Raw genomic sequence first — 21,690 nt, forward strand, 5'->3', positions numbered from 1 at the left:
TCTACCACAACCATGATGGCTGTTTTCCCTCTGGACTTTGGCAGATCAGTCATGAAATCTATTGCCACTGCTTCCCATGGTCTTTCAGGTGTGGGTAGCGGTTCTAATAACCCTGCCGGTGCCCGCCTCTCCCCCTTGGCTCGCTGGCATTGGTCACACCCTCTCACATACTCCCGCACATCTTCCCTGACCTTGGGCCACCAAAATTCCCTGGTAACCAGCCACATGGTTTTGTGTTGCCCAAAATGCCCTGCTGTGGGGCTATCGTGCAGTTGCTTGAGTACCTTCTCCCTCAAATCACCTTCAGGTATATATAACGCTCCCTTGTAATACAACGCCCCGTTTCTCTCCTCAAAACCCCCGGGTTTATCTCCCTCCCTCCTGAGACCCCTGAGTTTCTCCTGGGCGTATTCATCATGCACCGTTCCCTCTACCAGTTCCCTTTGCCCCACCAATGCCGCCCCACACACCCAGCGGTCCTCTGGAATGACATGTCTTTCTTCGGGTGCTCTCTCCCCCTCCAAATATTCAGGTTTGCGTGAGAGAGCGTCCGCCCTAACGTTCTCTGGGCCTGGCACGTAACAAATCTCAAAGTTAAATTTGGAGAACTCCTGGGCCCATCTCAACTGCCGTTGGTTGAGCACTCGTGCCGTTCTCCAATACTCTAGGTTCTTGTGGTCAGTGCACACTTGCACCTTATGTTGTGCGCCAATTAGCAGATGCCTCCATCTCCGGAAAGCCTCATGAATAGCAAGAAGTTCTCGGTCGTACACCGTGTAGTTCCTCTCGGATTTGTTCAGCTTTCGCGAAAAAAAGGCACACGGTCTCCACTCTGACTCCTCCTTCCCTGGCTGCAGAAGAAGCACCGCCCCTATGGCTCTATCTGATGCGTCTGTTTCGACTCTCATCTTTTTTTGTAAATCCACATGCAGAAGTTGTCCTTCAGAGGCGAAGGCCCTTTTCAGTTCCTCAAAAGCTCGCTCCGCCTCCTCAGTCCAAACAAATTTCTTCTTACTGCTGAGACAGTCCGTAATGGGCGCCGTCAGGTGTGCAAAGTTTCGGATGAACTTACGATAAAAGTTCCCAAACCCTAGGAACCTCTGCACATCCTTCTTGGTTTTGGGTGCTTTCCATTCCAGCACTGCCTGGACCTTGCCGGGATCCATGGCCAATCCCTTGTCTGACAGGCGGTACCCCAGGAATTCCACCTCCTTGGTATGAAACTGACACTTCTCCAGTTTCACCCACAGCCGGTTGGCTTGCAGCCTGCTCAACACTTCTCTGACGTCTCTCACATGCTGCTCCTCATTCTCAGAATACACCAACACGTCATCTAGGAAGGCCACACAATTCTTGTAAAGCAAAGGCCCCAGTACGTGGTTCATAAACGATTGGAAGCACGCCGAGCATGCTTGTAAGCCAAATGGCATAACGAGATATTCAAATGCCCCCAAAGGGGTGAACATGGTGGTTTTCCATTCATCCCCTTTCCTTATACGTATCAGGTTGTACGCCCCCCTTAGGTCCAGCTTTGTAAAAATATTTCCCTTCCGCACCCTGGTCAAAATGTCGTCAATCCGGGGCATAGGGAAAGCCACGGGTTCTGACACTGCGTTTAACGCCCTGAAGTCACACACCAGTCTCGGCTTGTCCATGTGTTTTTTATCCACAAAAAACACTGGGCTACCTCCCACTGCTTTGGACTCTCTGATGAAGCCTCTCTTCAGGTTCTTGTCAATGAACTCTTTTAGCTCCTGCATTTCTCTGTCTGACATGGCATACAACTTGCTTACAGGAAGCTGTGCCCCAGGGAGTAAATTGATTTGACAATCAAAGGGTCTATGCGGGGGTAGTTGGTCAGCTTCCTTCTCGCTGAACACGTCGCTGAGATCTGCGTATTGTGGTGGTACCTTCACTTTCTCCATTACTTCCGTCCCTGCTAGGGTGGCTTGGGCCCCTGCTGAACCCTTTCCCCCTTTGCAGTGTTCTAAGCAATGTGCTGAACCAAAGGAAACCACTCTCTGATGCCAGCCCACCAGCGGATCATGTAACGCTAGCCAGCTCATCTCCAAAATAATAGGAGCTCCTCCCAAGGTGGCCACATTAAACGCTATCAGTTCTGTGTGCCTTGCCACCTTCATTATCATTGGGACGGTCTGCAAGCTGACTTCTCCTCCCAACAACTCCCTGCCATCGATCGTGGTCACCTGCAGGGGGTTGCTTAAAGGGATAGTCTGTATTTGGTGTTCAGCTGCAAACTCTTTGCTCATGAAATTGCAGGAGCTGCCTGAGTCCAACAGCGCCTTTATCTTTAGGGGGTGTCCATTTTGCAGCTCTAGCGACACTTCTATCACTAGGGCAGGTTGAGGAGCTTCTGGCATGGGCACTTTCACTGCTCTTTGGCCTGGCTGCTGTGCCCCGACTGTGGCAACCAGGCGTTGGCTTTTACCTGCTCCGGTTTTTCCTCCTCTCTTCCCTCAACAGCTCCCATCATCCCTTGCTATTCCTTCCTCTAGGGGCAGACTCTGGCAAAGTGACCTGGCTGTTGGCAGAGATAGCATTTCCGGGCGCCTTTTCCCTCCTTCTTTCCCCCCTCACTGGGCTTTGAAACTGCGTGCGCGCGCGCTGTTCCGATTTCCATCGGCTCTGCCGGCGGGAAAGTTGTCTCTGGAATGTCTGGAATGCGGAACTCCTTCCAACGTTCCCCCTTCCCTTCCCGCCTCTCCAAAGCTCTCGCCTCCTGGCGCGCTCCTATGGTCAGCGCAGATTTAGTCAGCTGATCCATAGAATCCGCCCTAGGACCCCGGGAAAGTTCGTCTTTCACAGCCGAAGCAAGGCCTTCTTCAAATAGCATTTGAATGGGTGCCGCCGATAAGTCCCACCCCAATCTGTGAACCAGCATGGTGAACTCAGTCCAGTACTCACGGACAGATCGGCTTCCCTGCTTGCAAGCCATTAGCTGTCTGCGCACCACTCCCTGCTCAATATCGCTGGAAAACATGAGATCCATTGCACGAAAGAACTTCATGGTGTCCTTTAGGACGTCATTATGCGTTGCCATCAGGGGTCTAACCCAGTCCCTCGCCCCCCTTTCAAGATGCCCAATCACGAAAGCCACTCGCGATTCCTCGTCAGGGAATTCATCAAACTGCACATTGAGGGCATATTGCATCTCTGTTCTAAAGGCATGGTAGTCCTTGGGGTCCCCCCCAAACTTCTGCACCAATCCTGGTACCTTTCTGGTGAACTGGGTGGCTCTCCCCTTCTTGTCTGCATCCTGAGCCCTTCTCTCCTCAAGCCTCGCCGTCTGCAGCGCCAGTTGGATTTCCAACACTCGGTACCTTTCTTCCAAGCTTGGACCCGCTCCAACTCCTGCTTCTCCGGTTCCGGCTGGGTCACTCATGATGCCTTCTCCTGCACAAACAGCTTACAAAGACTGTCGGAATGCTGTGATGGGATGATGAGCTGCTTGTGCGTAAAATCGTAGTCCCTCAGAGTTTGTGCAACTCCACAAACCTCTGTGTGTGACAGAGCTCCTCAGACATGTCTGCTCTAGTCACTTGCAGATTCCGACAGTGGTTGTTTTCGGAAGCGCTTCCAGCATAAAAGCTCCTTAACGGAAACACGTCTTCGGGATTCGCGGCGTGACAGCTTCCGGCGAGGAATAGGTCTCCCTATGGGAGCTTCTGACACCTCCCCACTGTTCTCGCTGGACGTGTCCCTGAGCCCTCCCTCTTGCTCGCTTTCCCTCAGAGATCCTCCCCTTTCCCTGCTAGTTCCTGCTTTAGCTGCTGCGTCTCTCTCAGCCTTTGTGAGACTCTCCTCCAGAGACCCATCTCTCCCCCTGCTGGTCCCTGCTTCAACTGTTGAGTCCCTCCCAGCCTCCGTGAGCCCTTTCCCCACCTGTTCCTCCGATGGCAGTTCCCTGACATGTACTATGAAGCAGCAGCGTTTTGCTGGCTGAAAGAGTGGATGCTCCTCGAGAATACAGATATCTTGGATTTAGAAGGCTTTAATAATACATTTGGTTGGCATGCATATCTATGGTATGATAAAATCAAAGTGCATAAGGCCTTTAAAAATCACATTGTCAGAAAAGCGTTGTTTAATGTTTGGATAAGATATAAAGATTTGTTGGAAAACAAAACCCCTAGATGGTTGTCACCCTTGGAGGCTAAGGCACTGAAGAAACTTAATATGGAGGTCGGATGGCCAAAGTATTGGGAAATTTTGGAACAGGATGGAGATAAATTGAAATTACAAAGTCATGAGAAATTGAAACCTAAAGTACGAGATTGGCTCCAATATTACCAAATAATGGAGGTTTACAAACAGGACAGGAAAATTGGCTTCCAGGTGGAGAAATCAAAATTAGAAACTGAATTGTTAGAACCCAATACTAAGAACTTATCAAGAATGTATAATTTGCTGCTGAAATGGAATACACAAGATGAAACAGTTAAATCAGCTATGATTAAGTGGGCACAGGACATTGGCCATAATATTATGTTTGCTGACTGGGAATGGTTGTGGAACACCGGTATTAAATTTACGGCATGTAATGCCTTAAAGGAAAACATTATGAAAATGATCTATAGGTGGTACATGACCCCAGTCAAGCTAGCAAAAATCTACCATTTGCCTGATAACAAGTGTTGGAAATGTAAAGAAACTGAAGGTACTTTCTATCACCTTTGGTGGACATGCCCGAAGATTAAGGCTTTCTGGGAAATGATATATAATGAAATGAAAAAGGTACTTAAATGTACTTTCCCTAAGAAACCAGAGGCCTTTCTCTTGGGCATTGTCGGCCAATTGGTGTCAAAGAAAGATAGAACTTTCTTTATGTATGCTACAACAGCAGCAAGAATACTTATCGCAAAGTATTGGAAGACACAAGATCTACCCACCCTGGAAGAATGGCAGATGAAAGTGATGGACTACATGACATTGGCTGAGATGACTGGCAGAATCCGTGACCAGGGAAAGGAGACGGCGGAAGAAGAATGGAAGAAATTTAAAATCTATCTTAAGGACTATTATAAACTTGATGAATGTTAGAATGTCGAGGTTTTGAGAAAGAAAGGGTTACAGTGATATAAGATTAGACTGAAGGAAAGATTAAGAGGACAGAGGCTTGAGAGAAATAATTAGAAGTTGCTAAAAATTTTGGACATCGGGATGCAGAAAGGGGAGGTATGGGGGAGTCTGAGAAACAAGGTTTATGAAAAAAAGATTATGAAACTATACGTGTTTGTATGTCTTTTTATATGTTTGTATTGTTTTTTAAAAAATTGTAAAACCAATAAAAAAAATTATAATAAAAAAAAGGGGGAAGCAGCTCCGTCGGCAGGAACGGAGGGGAGGTCAGAACAAGCTATCCTCCCGGAAGGGGAGGGGAGCAGTGAGAGGAGTGATGTAACGATCAGGAGAAAGGTTGGAAGCTGGGCGCGCGCGCCAAGTTCAAATGTGCAAGCGCGCGGGGAAACGGAGAGCCCGGGGGAGGAGCCAGGTCCCAAAGCCCGCAGGAGAGCCATCTGTGGATTCAGCGTCAGAGGAATCCAGGAGGGGTGAAACTCCAGCGGGCAGAAAGACCCTGCGGAAAAGGAAAGGCAGGAGGAGGTGGAGCAAAGCAAGCATCTTAAACTGGTGCAGGGGAGGGACTGATTCAGAGGGGACTTCAGCGGTCTAGCGTTACGGACGTGGGGCTGCGTGCCTCGGCTGTGAAACGAAAAATGAACTGCAATAAAATTTCTGTATATAAAGAGAGACTGGCGTTGGTCCTTTGTGAGCTGGGACCTGAGGCAGCCCTGACAGTAAGTCCCCTCTCTGTACGCAAAAAAATTTTTTTTGCAAGCTCACGAAGGTTGGCAGAGATGACTGCGGAGGAGCAACTAACAGAACTGCGAAACGCAGTAGCGGAGCTTTCCACGGCAGTACTGATCTCCAAAAAGACAGGAGAGGAAGCAGAAGCGCGATGCCAGGATCTGCAAGCCAGGTGGGAGCGTGCATGCAAAGAAGGGTTCCCGGGGCCCAGGTCAGAGGGAATTGGACTCGGCTGGCAGGGGGGCAGTTTAGTAGCCCACTTCGATGGGAACCTGAAGCATTATCCCAGTTTCAGAGCTGACGTCGTATATGCGCTGCATTTGCTTCGGAAGGATTTTAGAGATGAGGAGGAGAGAGTAGGCTTCATTGTATCCCACTTGCATGGGGAAGCTAAAGCCTGGCTACGCAATTTATGGCGCGAAGATGGTCCTGCCCGCAGGGATTCTGACGCATTTATCGCGGCCATGGATGCTTGTTTCCAATCTACCGTGGACATTGATGTGGCAAGGCGCGAGATGCATGGATTGAGGCAAGGCAAGGCTACAGTACGACAGTACCATTCCCGCTTTTTTGCATTGCTGAATGTGCTGGGCTGGGAAAAGGACTCCGTGGCAGTGAGAGATTTGTTCTGGGATGGACTCAATGGCTCCGTAAAGGATGAGTTGGCAAGGGGGGACAGACCTCAAACCCTCGCAGACGTCGTGCAGAGAGCGCTCACGATAGGAGTGCGCCACGAAGAACGCCCTTGGCACAGTGATGAGGGTCGCCAGGTGCGTGCACCGGCTAGAGCGTCTCCTTTTCTTCCCAGGGACCTGGGACGTACGCATCCCTCGCCTCCGCTGAGGGAGGGGGAGGAACCGATGGAGCTTGGTGGTGCCAAGGCTCAGACAGCAGCCGGAGCCCCAGCGCCCGGAGCAGTCAAGACTAAGCCTCCTAGAGGGAGCAGGAAGTGCTACATCTGTGACAGTGCACAACACATGGCCAAAGAGTGTCCCCAGAGGCTCCAGAAGCACACTGCAGCCTTAGCAACAGTAACAGAGGCAGCTCACCACGGAGAGCAGTTTCAGGGAAATGACAGTGCCTGGCTGGAAGCAGAGATGCTGGGGCTCAGACAGGCAAGTCAGTAAAGCAGTCCCCAGCGATTTTGCAGCCTACAGACCCCCTACCACCCAAGCCAGTGGTGCAACTCACTGCAACTCTCCAGTTACCTAATGGACTCACCCTGGAAGTCCCTGTTAGCATTGACTCCGGTAGCAACGCAGACTTCATGGGGGTGCAGTTCATCAAGGAACATCACATAGCGCTTCTACCAGCCACGCTGCCCTTAAACGTTGTCACAGTCGATGGCAGGAAGCTGCTGGGCGGGCAGGTGGTACAACAGACACCACCCATGGTGATGCAGATTGGGAATCACCGCGAGGTCATCAGTTTCAACGTCACCCGCCTGTCAGACACGCCTATAGTGTTGGGCATGAGTTGGCTGGATAGACACAGCCCGTCATTAGCGTGGTACCAGCGACAACTCACCTTTGGTTCATCCTACTGCGCACAGCACTGCATCCAGCCCGGCCAGGAAGCGGAGGGCCAGGAGGAAGGGCAGCAGCTGCACCTGGGCATGGTGCAGTCGGTGCCCCACAAGTACAGGGGGTTTTTGGAGGTCTTCTGCGAAAAGGAAGCTGACCAGTTGCCCCCCCACCGGCCCTACGACTGCGCAATTTACCTCTTGCCAGGAGCGACGCTGCCGACTGCGAAGCTGTATTCCATGTCCGAGGACGAGATGCAGGAGCTCAGGGAGTTCATAGAGCACAATTTGAAGCGGGGATTCATCCAAGAATCCAAGGCAGTGGGGGGCAGTCCTGTGTTTTTCGTGAAGAAGAAGGACACGCCCCAAAAAAGGCTCATCGTAGACTTTAGGGCCATAAACTCGATGACAAAGCCCAAGGCATTTCCCATGCCTAAGATTGACGACTTGCTCGCGACGGTGCGAAAGGGGAAGATCTTCACCAAGCTGGATCTGCGCGGCGCGTACAATCTCATACGCATGAGGGAGGGTGATGAGTGGAAGACGGCCATGTTTACGCCGTTGGGCACCTATGAATACAAAGTTATGCCGTTTGGCCTCCAAAATGGCTCCCACTGTTTCCAAGCATTCATGCACCACGTGCTAGCGGGACTCCTTTACAAGAAGTGCGTATGCTTCCTCGACGACATCCTGATCTTCTCGGAATCGCCGGAGGCTCACGAGAGTGACGTAAAGGAGGTCCTGCAGAGGCTAAGGGAGCACAGACTCTACGCCAAACTGGAGAAGTGCCAGTTCGACGTGACGGAGGTGGATTTTCTGGGCTACAGGCTGTCCGACAAGGGACTCGCCATGGACAGCGCCAAGGTCCGCGCGGTGTTGGACTGGAAGAGCCCACACAATCGGAAGGAAGTCCAGAGGTTCGTCGGCTTCGCCAACTTTTACCGCAAGTTCATCAAAGGTTTCGCGAAAGAGACGGCGGCTATCACGGACACCCTCAGTTCCAAGAAGAAAAAGTTCATTTGGACGGACCAGGCGGAGCAGTCCTTTCGGAGACTTAAGAGCCTCTTCGTGTCCGAAGAACAGCTGCTACACGTGAATCCCAGCAGGCCCATGCGGGTTGAGACTGTCGCATCGGACAGAGCGGTGGGGGCGGTCCTCTTGCAGCAAGATCCGCAAGGGAACTGGAGGCCTTGCGCGTTCTACTCCAGAAAGCTCAGCAAGTCGGAGCAGAACTACACCATCTGGGACAGGGAGTTGCTGGCCATTCATGCAGCCTTCAAGGCGTGGAGGCACTTCCTCTTCGGAGCCAGACACACTGTGCAGGTCCGCACGGACCATAAGAACCTAGAGTATTGGCGCACGGCGAAGCTCCAGAGCCAGAGGCACATATGCTGGGCGGAGTTCTTTGCGGATTTCGACTTCAGGATAGAGTACATCCCAGGAGACAACAATGTCATAGCAGATGCGCTCTCCAGGAAACCCCAGTATCTCGAGGAAGCGGCACCAGTGGCGGCCAAGCACATTTTCGCACCGCAGGCATGGGCATGTGCTTCAGCCGCCGTGGACCTGGACGCGGTGCGTCGCACGCTGCAGACGGATCCGTTCGCGCAATCCAAGATGGAGGAACTGTGGAGGGGCACAGCAAAGGACGGCGATTTCCAGATACGCGACGGCCTGCTAACCCGCAAAGGTGCTCTCTACGTGCCGGGGGACGATCTCCGCGCGAAGGTCCTGCAGCAGTGGCACGACGCACCCAGCGCGGGTCACTTCGGCAAGGAGAAGACGGCGGACTTAGTAGCCAGGGACTTTTGGTGGCCCCAGATGCGAGGAGAGGTCGCGGATTACGTCGCCAGGTGTGACACTTGCCAGAGATCCAAACCAGTGCACAAGAAGCCAGCGGGACTACTGGAACCGCTGGAGACGCCACTACAGCCGTGGGAGAGGGTGGCGCTGGACTTTGTTACTGATCTACCCAGTTCGCGAGGCAAGACGGCGGTACTTGTGGTTGTAGACCTGTTCACCAAGATGGCGCATTTCATTCCTTGCGCGAAGGTGGCCACAGACCGCCAAGCTGTTCATAGACCACGTGTTCAGGGTTCACGGCTTGCCACGGTTCATCCTGTCCGACCGGGGCCGCCAATTCATTTCCAGTTTCTGGCAGAAGTTCCTGGGTATCCTGAACGTCAAGATCAACTTAGCGTCGGCGAGGCATCCGCAGACCAACGGCCAAGCGGAGAGGGTCAACGCCATCATGCAGCAGTACCTGCGATGTTACGCCAATCAACAGCCTGCGACTTGGGTGGACTACCTACCGCTGGCCGAGTTTGCCTACAACAACATGAAGCACGCGTCAACGGGGGTGACACCGTTCTGCGCCAACAATGGGCGACATCCCAGAACCTTCCCGGGGTTGGAGACGACGGCACAGGGGGAGCCGCAGGGAGCTGAGCACTTAGCAGCAGAATTGCAGGAGGTCCACGAGGAACTCCGACGGCACTTGGAGCTAGCTAAACACGCCTACAAGGAGCAGGCAGACAGGCACAGGAGGGCAGGGGAAGACATCCAGGTGGGGGACTGGGTATGGTTAGCGGCCCAGGCAGTGCCGGCCAAGTCGTTAGCTAAGAAGAAGCTAGGACACAAACAGCTAGGGCCATACCAAGTTGAGGCCAGGATCAATCCTGTAGCTTTTTGGTTGACTCTCCCAGAAGGTTCCAGAATGCACCCGGTCTTTCATAGGTCGGTGCTCACACCCTACAAGGCCCCACACAGGTTTCAGGAGCCAGGGACAGCACCAGACCCACGCAGAAAGTCACCAGAGGGGGGGAAGTCACTGAGGGCTACGACATTCAACGAGGTCACGGAGATTCTGGACTCGAGATGGGGGGGAGGAGGGAGTAGAATATCTCCTCGCCAGGGAGGGTACCCCGGCCAGCGCCAACAGTTGGGTGCCGGATTATGCTCTGGAGGAACCGCTTCTCAAAGACGAGTTCCATGCACTCTTCCCACACAGGCCCATGCCAGCGGATTATTTCGACAGCTGGCTTTTTACGCCCACACTTTCCGCCAGCACGTTCCAGGGGTTCTCCTCCGCAGAGGAGACGACGCCGGAATCGAGCCCTCCAAGGGGATTGTGCTCTTTTTTTATATATATATAAATTTTTTATTGGTTTTACAGCATTTTTTAAACAATACAAACAAATAAAAGGACAAACAAACATGTATAATTTCCTAACCTTTTTTTCATTACCCTCATTTCTCAGACTCCTCCATACCTCCCCTTTCTGCATCCCAATTTCCAAGATTATTTCAGCAGCTTCTAAATAATTTTATCAAATATGTGTCCTCATAGTCTTTTCTTCAACTTATTCTTATGTCACTGTAATCCCTTTTTCTTTCTCAACACCTCGACATTTTAGCATTCATCAATTTTATAATAGTTCTTAAGATAAATTTTAAATTTCTTCCAATCCTCTTCCGCCGTCTCTTTCCTCTGATCACGGATTCTGCCAGTCATCTCAGCCAATGTCATATAGTCCATCACTTTCATCTGCCATTCTTCCAAGGTGGGTAGATCTTGTGTCTTCCAATACTTTGCGATAAGTATTCTTGCTGCTGTTGTAGCATACATAAAGAAAATTCTATCTTTCTTTAACACCAATTGGCCGACAATGCCCAAGAGAAAGGCCTCTGGTTTCTTAGGGAATGTACATTTAAGTACTTTTTTCATTTCATTATATATCATTTCCCAGAATGCCTTAATCTTTGGGCACGTCCACCAAAGGTGGTAGAAAGTACCTTCAGATTCTTTACATTTCCAGCACTTGTTATCAGGCAAATGATAAATCTTTGCTAGCTTGACTGGGGTCATGTACCACCTATAGATCATTTTCATAATATTTTCCTTTAAAGCATTACATGCCGTAAATTTTATCCCGGTGTTCCACAACCATTCCCAGTCAGCAAACATAATATTATGGCCAATGTCCTGTGCCCACTTAATCATAGCTGATTTAACTGTTTCATCTTGTGTATTCCATTTCAGCAGCAAATTATACATTCTTGATAAGTTCTTAGTATTGGGTTCTAACAATTCAGTTTCTAATTTTGATTTCTCCACCTGGAAGCCAATTTTCCTATCTTGTTTGTACACCTCCATTATTTGATAATAATGGAGCCAATCTCGTACTTTGGGTTTCAATTTCTCATGACTCTGTAACTTCAATTTATCTCCGTCTTGTTCCAAGATTTCCCAATACTTTGGCCATTCGGCCTCCATATTGAGCTTTTTCAATGCCTTAGCCTCCAAGGGTGACAACCATCTAGGGGTTTTGTTTTCCAGCAAGTTTTTATATCTTATCCAGACATTATATAATGCTTTTCTGACAATATGGTTTTTAAAGGCCCTATGCACTTTAATTTTATCATACCATAAGTATGCATGCCAACCAAATGCATTATTGAAACCTTCTAAATCCAAGATAATCCAAGACAGTAAGAGCTGTTCGACAGTGGAATTTGCTGCCAAGGAGTGTCGTGGAGTCTCCTACTTTGGAGGTCTTTAAGCAGAGGCTTGACAACCATATGTCAGGAGTGCTCTGATGGTGTTTCCTGCTTGGCAGGGGGTTGGACTCGATGGCCCTTGTGGTCTCTTCCAACTCTGATTCTATGATTCAAGATATCTGTATTCTCGAGGAGCATCCACTCTTTCAGCCAGCAAAACGCTGCTGCTTCATAATACAATTTTAAATCCGGCAGGGCAAATCCCCCTCTTTCTTTTGCATCTGTCAATATTTTAAATTTTATTCTGGGCTTTTTGCCCTGCCAGACAAATTTTGAAATGTCTTTCTGCCACCTCTTGAAACAGTCCATCTTGTCAAGAACCTGCAAAGTTTGAAACAAGAATAACATTCTAGGCAATACATTCATCTTAATAACTGCAATTCGGCCTAACATTGACAGTTTCAAATTTGACCATATTTCTAGATCTTTTTTGATTTCTGACCAACATTTTTCATAATTGTCTTTATACAAATTCAGATTTTTAGATGTCAGATGAACCCCTAGGTATTTCACCTTCTTAACCACTGTCAAACCTGTTTCATTCTGGAATTTCTCCCTCTCCATACCTGTTAAATTTTTCTCCAAAACTTTAGTCTTTTGTTTGTTCAGTTTGAATCCGGCCACCTGACCAAATTCTTGAATTATCTCCAACACCCTCTTTGTACTAGTATCTGGCTCTTGTAAAGTAAGTACCAAATCATCTGCAAAGACTCTTAACTTATAATGTTTTGCTCCGACCTGTACATCTTTAACCTGCTGGTCATCTCTAATCATATTTAGCAAAACCTCCAGGACTGATATAAAAAGCAATGGGGAAATTGGGCACCCTTGTCGTGTCCCTTTTTCTATCTTAAATTCTTCAGTTATCACATTATTTACAATCAACTTAGCTTTTTGTTCAGAATATATCGCACCCATACCATTCTCAAATCCTTGGCCTACCCCCATCCCATGAAGATTCTTTTTCATAAAACTCCAAGAAATATTGTCGAAGGCTTTCTCCGCATCCACAAATATCAGCACTGCTTTAGTGTTTATATTCACCTCCAATAGTTCCAAAATGTCTATTATGTTCCTCACGTTGTCTGATAAGTGCCTTTTTGGGAGAAAGCCTGCTTGGTCCTTGTGAATCTTCTCCATCAACACTCTTTTCAATCTTTTTGCCAAAATGTCTGCAAAGATTTTGTAATCCACATTGAGTAATGATATTGGGCGGTAGTTCTTAAGCTGAGTCTTTTCAGTCTCTGTCTTTGGTATGAGTGTAATATAAGCTTCTTTCCACGATTCTGGCGCCTTTTCCCCCTCTAGAATCTCGTTACAGACTTCCTTTAACGGTTGTACCAACCACTCCTTCAAAGCTTTATAGTATCTGGAAGTCAGTCCATCTGGTCCTGGAGATTTGCCCAGTTGCATGTTCTGAATGGCACCCTCTATCTCTTGTTCTGTTATTCTCTGGTTTAGATCCACCTTGCTTTGATGAGAGATTTTTTGTAGTCCATATTTTTTAAGGAATTCATCTATATCCTCTTCCTTCTGCGGTCCTTGTGAATATAATTTTTTAAAGTAGCTCAAAAAACAGTTTCTAATCTCATTGGGTTTGGATATATTCTTTCCATCCACTTCTAGGTTTGTAACTGTATTTAGTTTCTGTCTTTTCTTCAATTGCCAAGCCAGAAGCTTACCACATTTATCTGCAGATTCGAATGTCTTTTGTCTCATTTGCTTTATCTTCCATTCAATCTCTTGGTTCATCAGTTCCATATATTGTGTCTGGTATAACTTGATCTCTCTCAAAATCTCCTGGGACTTTGGTTTTGATCTCAATTTCTTCTCTCCTTCTTTTATCTTTTCCAGGATCTTTTCCTTCTTCTCATTTTGCTTTCTCTTTTTTACTGAATTTTGTTGGATTAGGAATCCTCGCATCACAGCTTTACTTGCGTCCCAGATCACTCTTTTTTCTACATCAGTTTTTAGGTTTAATTCAAAATAGTCCTTTAAGGTTTTTTGGGCCTTTCTGTGGATCTCCTCATCTCGAAACAGGGTGTCATTCATCCTCCATCTAAATTGACCAGTTGTTATAAATTTCATTTCCATCTTCACGGCGTTATGGTCAGAGCAAGTCTTGGGGCAGATTTCTATATTCTTGATCTTTGGAGCCAGCCCACTAGTAATCCAGATTTGATCGATTCTGGTCCAGGTCATCATTGCTTGAGAAAAGAAAGTTCCCTCTCTTTCGAGTGGGTTCCTTGTTCTCCAAATATCTATCAAGTCCATATTTTCAGTCATTTCAAAGAAGGTCTTCGGAAGTCTCCCTTCCTTAGAGATTGTCTGTCTTTGTGCCTTGTCCATATTTGTAGAAACCACACCATTCATATCTCCCATGATTACTACATTATAGTCCAAATAGTCCATCAGAGTTCCATGCAGCTTCTTAAAAAATTCCGCCTTCCCTTCATTTGGTGCATAAATTCCAACAATTAACAGTTTTTCTCCTTGTATTTGTATTTCAATTGCCAAATATCTTCCTTGTTCGTCTTTAAACATCATTCTTGGGGCCAATTTCTCTTTTGCATAAATCACCACTCCTCTTTTCTTAACTTTATCCGATGAGATGAATTCTTGTCCTAGTCTTTTATTTATAAGTAATTTCCTGTGTACCCTTGTCACATGGGTTTCTTGTAAGCAAATCAAATCCAATTTTTCTCTTTTCAGAATATGAAAAAATTGACGTCTTTTCCTGGGCATGTTCAGCCCATTACAATTCCAGCTAAGGAATTGCAGGGCCATCTTGTTATTTGTCATTTACTCCTCCTACCGCTCCAAGTTGCTGCTCTTCCTCTGATGGTGGTTTAAGTCCAAACGATAGATTCAAGATATCTACCGCCCCTTTTACCTCTGGAATTGGGTCTACCGTTCCCTTCTGCAAATCCTCGTGGTTTTTCTCCAAAAACTTCTCTTTGTCTTGAATTGTTTTTATTTTCACCTTCTTTCCCTTGTAGTTAAAGGACAGTCCTTGTGGGAACTCCCACCTAAAAAGTATGTTGTTCCTTTTCAGCAGGTAGACCAGATCTTTATAGAAGGTTCTCACCTCAAGAATATATTTAGGGATGTCCTTGAAGATTTGTATATGAGAGTTTTCAATTTCCAAGGCCTTTTGGCAATGTAGTTTTAATATTTTGTCCCTTTCTTCCTTGGATCTAAAAGTAATCAGGCAATCCCTCGGAGTCTTTCTGTTCTGTCTCCTGCCCAATCTGAATGCTGTTGTTATCTTAAATTCTTCCTCCTGCAATTCTTCCTGCCAAAAGTCAGAAAACTCTTGTGTGAGGAACTCCACAAGGCTGTCCCCTTCACTTTCGGGAACTAGTCTTAATTTCAGGTTTCTCTCCTTTCTCTGTAATTCCAGCAAAGACAAGGTCGCATCATGTTCATACACTTTTCTGGAGATTGGTTCTAGTTTTTCCTGTGTCTCTTCAGCAATATGTCTGGCGTCCTCTGCGATTTTACGTGTTGCAGAGTTTTCTTCAATCAGCTTATTTATAGATTCTATGTTAGATGTCACACTTTTCGTATTCAAGTCCAACCTTGCTGTTAATTTTTGTGAATTTTCTGTACTCTGCTTTGTCAAAGCTTCTAAAGATTGATTTAACTTGAGTAACGCCTGTGTCATTGAATCCATTGAAACAGCTGTCACTTTTTCTTGCCCAGCTGCTCCTGTCGGTGTTAGGCTTGATATTGAGCCTCTTTTCTTTTGTTGTTGTTGTTTTGCTTTAGCTCTGGTAGTTATCTCATCTGCTGGGCCGCTCATGTCCCAAGGACGTTCTCACAGGAGCAGTTTCCTGATGGAAAATCCCACTGTCTTAATCCGTTGCTCTGCAACTGTTACTTCTCAACCCTCTAGAGGGAGCAAACCAAAATGTCCAAGTGAAGGAAACAAAGAACAAAGAGACCAGGATTCCTCAATATAAGTGCTGCAACACTTTTTCTATATAATTACTCTGTCCACACTATCCAAAGAGTTGTTGCAGCAAAGTCCCAACACTGTAACAAGCAGAGCTTCCACAGTATAACTTTGTAACAAGTTGTATCAAGTTCTAAATACAGTTCCTGGTATCTTATTTTGACAGTCCGTCTCAGGGGATTAAGGCAGCGGAAAACTTTTCTCTTTTAAAAAGTCATGCAGGTTATAAAGTCACTTTTTCTCCCCTCTGCCCCTGCCTGCTAGAGAGGAGATCATGTCCAATGCCAAGGTTAAGCAGTCATAAGATTATTTTCCTTCAGATGCAGCTTTGTGTTTTCGTTGCTTAATCTGTCATGCAGTTGGGGGAAGGCAGACTTCCTTATTTTTTGCCTTTCCCGTTTCCGGCTGAATTTTAAATTTTAGTTTTAAAGTCCCAAATAATCTTTCAGTCCTACTCACGGGTTTTTCAGTCGAATTTCAATTTACAGGAAGGAATCGGCGCTCTCCGTTCATGGCAACGCGGCTTCACTCCGCGGGCTGGGTTGCGACTCTCAGCACCATGCTCACTCCCGATGCCGTTCCGGAGCCTTTAAAAAGGCTCTTTCGCAGTAAAGGGGGGCGCTTCTGGTTCCCACCGAGTCTCCTTGTTCACAGGCTTCTGCGCCTGTGATTTTAGGGGTCCCCCGCTTGCCGTAGCGGGTCAGACCCGAACTCACGGAGCAGTCCTTCTCCGGAGCTCGGAGAAAGGACAGCCATTAAACGCTGGCGCCGACTGGAAGTCTCCAAGGGGGGGATCGTGCTCGGGGGTGGACACGGACCGCTCTTACTGGTGGGACGATCAGCCAGAAGTGGGGTGGAGCAGGAGGTGGCTAAGGTGGCCTTGGCAAACAGCATCGCCCGAGGTAACAGGGGGAGAGGCGGACATGGACGTGTTGGGGGAGGAGCCCGGGTTCGAGCACACATACACTGAATTGGAAGCAGAGGAGATCGACGTAGATGAGGTCGTCAAGGACTGGCCGGATCCAGTTGGGGGGCGGCAGACCGGGGGAAATGAACTGTTTCCAGCATTACCCCCCATGGCAATGGAGCACCCGGAACCAGCACCCAAGCAGCGGGAGGGGGGAAGGGGGGGCTTCGAGGGGGGATGGATGTCAGGGGTTCAGGAGCAGAGGCACATGGGAGGCAGGAGAGGGAGGACTATTGGGAAGAGTCCGAGGACAGCGAGGAAGAGGAGGACGGTGGCCCGAGGGATTCCATGAGCCTTTCCAGCGAATCGGGGGATTCCCAGGAGGGGGCGCCTGTAGCCAAGACAAGAGGAGCCCCAGGGGGGACTCATCAGGGGGAAGGAGCAAATAGGGAATCCCGAAGCAGCAGCTGGAGATCGGGACCGGCTTCCCCTCCAGAGCATAGCGAAGGGGGGGAGGTTCCAGTGTGTCAGGGGAAGCAGCTCCGTCGGCAGGAACGGAGGGGAGGTCAGAATAAGCTATCCTCCCGGAAGGGGAGGGGAGCAGTGAGAGGAGTGATGTAACGATCAGGAGAAAGGTTGGAAGCTGGGCGTGCGCGCCAAGTTCAAATGTGCAAGCGCGAGGGGAAACGGAGAGCCCGGGGGAGGAGCCAAGTCCCAAAGCCCGCAGGAGGGAGGGAGAGCCATCTGGGGATTCAGTGTCAGAGGAATCCAGGAGGGGCGAAACTCCAGCGGGCAGAAAGACCCTGCGGAAAAGGAAAGACAGGAGGAGGTGGAGCAAAGCAAGCATCTTAAACTGGTGCAGGGGAGGGACTGATTCAGAGGGGACTTCAGCGGTCTAGCGTTACGGACGTGGGGCTGCGCGCCTCGGCTGTGAAACGAAAAATGAACTGCAATAAACGTTTCTGTATATAAAGAGAGACTGGCGTTGGTCCTTTGTGAGCTGGGACCTGAGGCAGCCCTGACAGGCGCGAAAATGATCCCGCCCTCCAGGATTCAAACGCATTTATCGAGGCTATGGACGCTTGTTTTAAATCAACGGTAGATGTGGATGTGGCCAGGAGGGAAACGCACGGGCTGCAGCAGGGCAAAGCCATGGTGAGACAATATCACTCCCACTTTTTTGCGTTGGTAAATGTGCTGGGCTGGGAGAAGGACTCTGATGCCGTGAGGGATCTGTTCTGGGAGGGGCTAAATGGACCCGTGAAAGATGAGCTGGCGAGGGGGGAGAGACCTACCACTACCACAGAAGTCGTCCAGAGAGCGCTGACGATAGGGGTACGCCTGGAAGAACGCCCTTGGGGCAGGGATGAGGGTCGTCTGGCACGCACACCGGCCAAAACACCTCCCTTCATACCCAGAGAAACAGGGCACGCGCACTCCACGCCTCCACTGGGGGAGGGAGAAGAGCCGATGGAGATCGGTGGTGCCAAGGCTCAGACAGCGACCAGAGCCCAAACACCAGGAGCAGTCAAGACGAAGGCTCCTAGAGGGAGCAGGAAGTGTTACATCTGCGACAGTGCACAGCACATGGCCAAAGAGTGTCCCCAGAGGATCCAGAAGCACACTGCAGCCTCAGCAACAGTAAGAGGAGCAGTTCAGCAGGGGGAACAGCTGCAGGGAAACGACGAAGCCTGGCTGCAGGCAGAGGCACTGGGGCCCAGCCAGGCGAGTCAGTGAAGCAGTCCCCAGAGATTTTGCAGCCCACAGACCCCCTCCCACCCAAACCAGTGGTGCAACTCACCGCATCACTCCAGCTGCCAAATAGATTCACCCTGGAAGTCCCTATTACCATTGACTCTGGTAGTAATGCAGACTTTGTGGGGGTGGACTTCATCAGGCGACATCGCATAGCGCTCCTACCAGCCACGATGCCCCTAAACGTTGTCACGGTCGATGGCAGGGAGCTACTGGGTGGACAGGTGGTACAGCAAACGCCGCCTATGGTACTGCAAATTGGAAATCACTGCAAAGTCATCAGCTTCAATGTCACCCACCTGTCGGACACGCCCATAGTGTTGGGCATGAGTTGGCTGGATAGGCACAGCCCGGCATTAGCATGGTACCAGCGGCAATTGACCTTCTGCTCCTTCTACTGCGCAGAACACTGCATCCGAACCGGCCAGGAAGAGGAGGGACAGGAAGATGAACAGCAGCTACACCTAGGCATGGTGCAGGCGGTGCCCAACAAGTACAAGGCAATTTTGGAGGTCTTCTGCGAGAAGGAAGCGGACAAGCTGCCTCCCCACCTGCCCTACAACTGCACGATTGACCTCCTACCGGGGGCGACACTGCCGACTGGAAAACTATATTCCATGTCTGAAGACGAACTGCAAGAACTCAGGGAGTTCATAGATCACAACTTGAATCCAAAGCAGTGGGGGGCAGTCCCCTGTTTTTCGTGAAGAAGAAAGACACGCCCCAACGGAGAATCGTAGTTGATTCCAGGATCATAAATTCCAGGACAAAGCCCACAGCATTCCCCATGCCCAAGATCGACGACCTGCTTGCGACGGTGAGGAAGGGACGGATCTTCACCAAGTTGGATCTACGAGGGGCGTACAACCTTATACGCATGCGGGAGGGCGATGAGTGGAAGACGGCCATGTTTACGCCTTTAGGCACCTATGAATATAGAGTTATGCCGTTTGGTCTGCAAAATGGCTCCCATTGTTTCCAAGCCTTCATGCACCACGTGTTAGCGGGCCTCCTCTACAAGAAGTGCGTATGCTTCCTAGACGACATCCTGATCTTCTCGGAATCGCAGGAGGCTCACGAGGGAGACGTCAAGGAGGTCCTGCAGAGACTACGGGAGCACAGACTTTACGCCAAACTGGAGAAGTGCCAGTTCGACGTGACGGAGGTGGATTTCCTGGGCTACAAGCTGTCCGACAAGGGACTCGCCATGGACAGCGCCAAGGTCCACTCGGTGTTGGACTGGAAGAGCCCGCGCAATCGGAAGGAGGTCCAGAAGTTCGTCGGCTTCGCCAACTTTTACCGCAAGTTCATCAAGGGGTTCGCGAAGGAGACGACGGCTATCACGGACACCCTCAGCTCCAAGAAGAAGAAGTTCACCTGGACGGACCAGGCGGAACAGTCTTTTCGGAGACTCAAGCATCTCTTCGCGTCCGAAGAACAGCTGCTACACGTAAACCCCAGCAAACCAATGAGGCTTGAGACGGACGCATCGGACAGAGCGGTGGGGGCGGTCCTGTTGCAGCGAGATCCTCAAGGGAACTGGAGGCCCTGCGCATTCTACTCCAGGAAACTCAGGAAGTCGGAACAGAACTACACCATCTGGGACAGGGAGTTGCTGGCCATTCATGCAGCCTTCAAGGCGTGGCGGCACTTCCTCATCGGAGCCAGACACACTGTGCAGGTCCGCACGGACCATAAGAACCTGGAGTACTGGCGCACGGTACTGGTTCCTGAACCAGAGACACATCCGCTGGGCGAAGTTCTTTGCGGATTTCGACTTCCGGATAGAATACATCCCGGGAGACAACAACGTCATGGCAGATGCACTATCCAGGAAATCGCAGTATCTCGAGGAAGCGGCACTGGTGGCGGCCAAACACATTTTTGCACCGAAAGCGTGGGCATGCACTTCAGCCACCGTGGACCTGGACGCAGTGCGTCGCGCACTGCAGACGGATGCCTTCGCACAATCCAAGATGGAGGAGGTGCGAAGAGGCACAGCGAAGGACGACGAGTTCCAGATACGCGACGGACTGCTCACCTGCAAAGGAGCTCTCTACGTGCCTGGGGACGACCTCCGAGCTAAAGTCCTGCAGCAGTTACACGACGCGCCCAGTGCTGGGCACTTCGGCAAGGACAAGACGGCGGAATTGGTGGCCAGAGACTTTTGGTGGCCCCAGATGAGGGGAGAAGTCGCGGATTACGTCTCTAGGTGTGACACATGCCAAAGGGCCAAACCAGTGCACAAGAAGCTGGCGGGACTGCTGGAACCACTACAGACGCCGCTCGAACCGTGGGAGAAAGTGGCCCTGGACTTTGTCACAGATCTGCCCAGCTCGCGAGGCAAAACAGTGGTACTCGTTGTCGTAGACCTGTTCACCAAGATGGCGCACTTCATTCCTTGCGCGAAGGTGGCCACAGTGGAGCAGACTGCCAAACTGTTCATAGACCAGGTGTTCAAAGTTCACGGCTTACCACGGTCCATCCTGTCTGACCGGGGTCGCCAATTCGTCTCGAGCTTCTGGCAGAAGCTGCTGGGCATCCTGAACGTCAAGATCAACTTAGCGTCGGCACGACACCCGCAGACCAACGGACAAGCGGAGTGGGTCAACGCCATCATGCAGCAGTACCTGCGATGCTACGCGAATCAACAGCCCTCGACCTTGGTTGACTACCTACCGCTGGCCGAGTTTGCCTACAACAACATGAAGCATGGGTCTACAGGGGTGACACCGTTCTTCGCCAACAATGGGCGGCATCCCAGAACCTTCCCGGGGTTAGACACGAAGGGGGAGGGGGAGCCACGGGGAGCAGAGCACTTGGCAGCAGAGTTACAGGAGGTCCACGAGCAACTCCGAAGGACCTTGGAACTAGCAAAACACGCCTACAAAGTGCAGGCAGACAGGCACAGGAGAGTCGGGGAAGACATCCAGGTGGGGGACTGGGTCTGGTTAGCGGCCCAGGCAGTGCCGGCCAGAACGTTAGCTAAGAAGAAGCTCAAACACAAGCAGTTAGGGCCATACCAAGTCGAGGCACAAATCAACCCAGTGGCCTTCCGGTTGACACTCCCGGAGGGCTCCAGAATGCACCCGGTATTTCATAGGTCAGTCCTCACACCCTACAAGGAACCCCACAGGTTTCACGCGCCAGGGACCGCACCTC

General features: G+C 49.9%; 1 pseudogene across 1 annotated transcript in view; it reads right to left on the reverse strand.

Moving 5' to 3' along the window:
* LOC308578273 (protein CIMAP1C-like) overlaps positions 1 to 21,690 on the reverse strand; it is a 277,961-nt pseudogene that overhangs the window by 19,033 nt on the left and 237,238 nt on the right. The window lies entirely within an intron of this gene.

This window comes from Podarcis bocagei, assembly GCF_964188305.1.
Source record: "Podarcis bocagei genome assembly, chromosome: W".
Classification (NCBI taxonomy): Eukaryota; Metazoa; Chordata; class Lepidosauria; order Squamata; family Lacertidae; genus Podarcis; species Podarcis bocagei.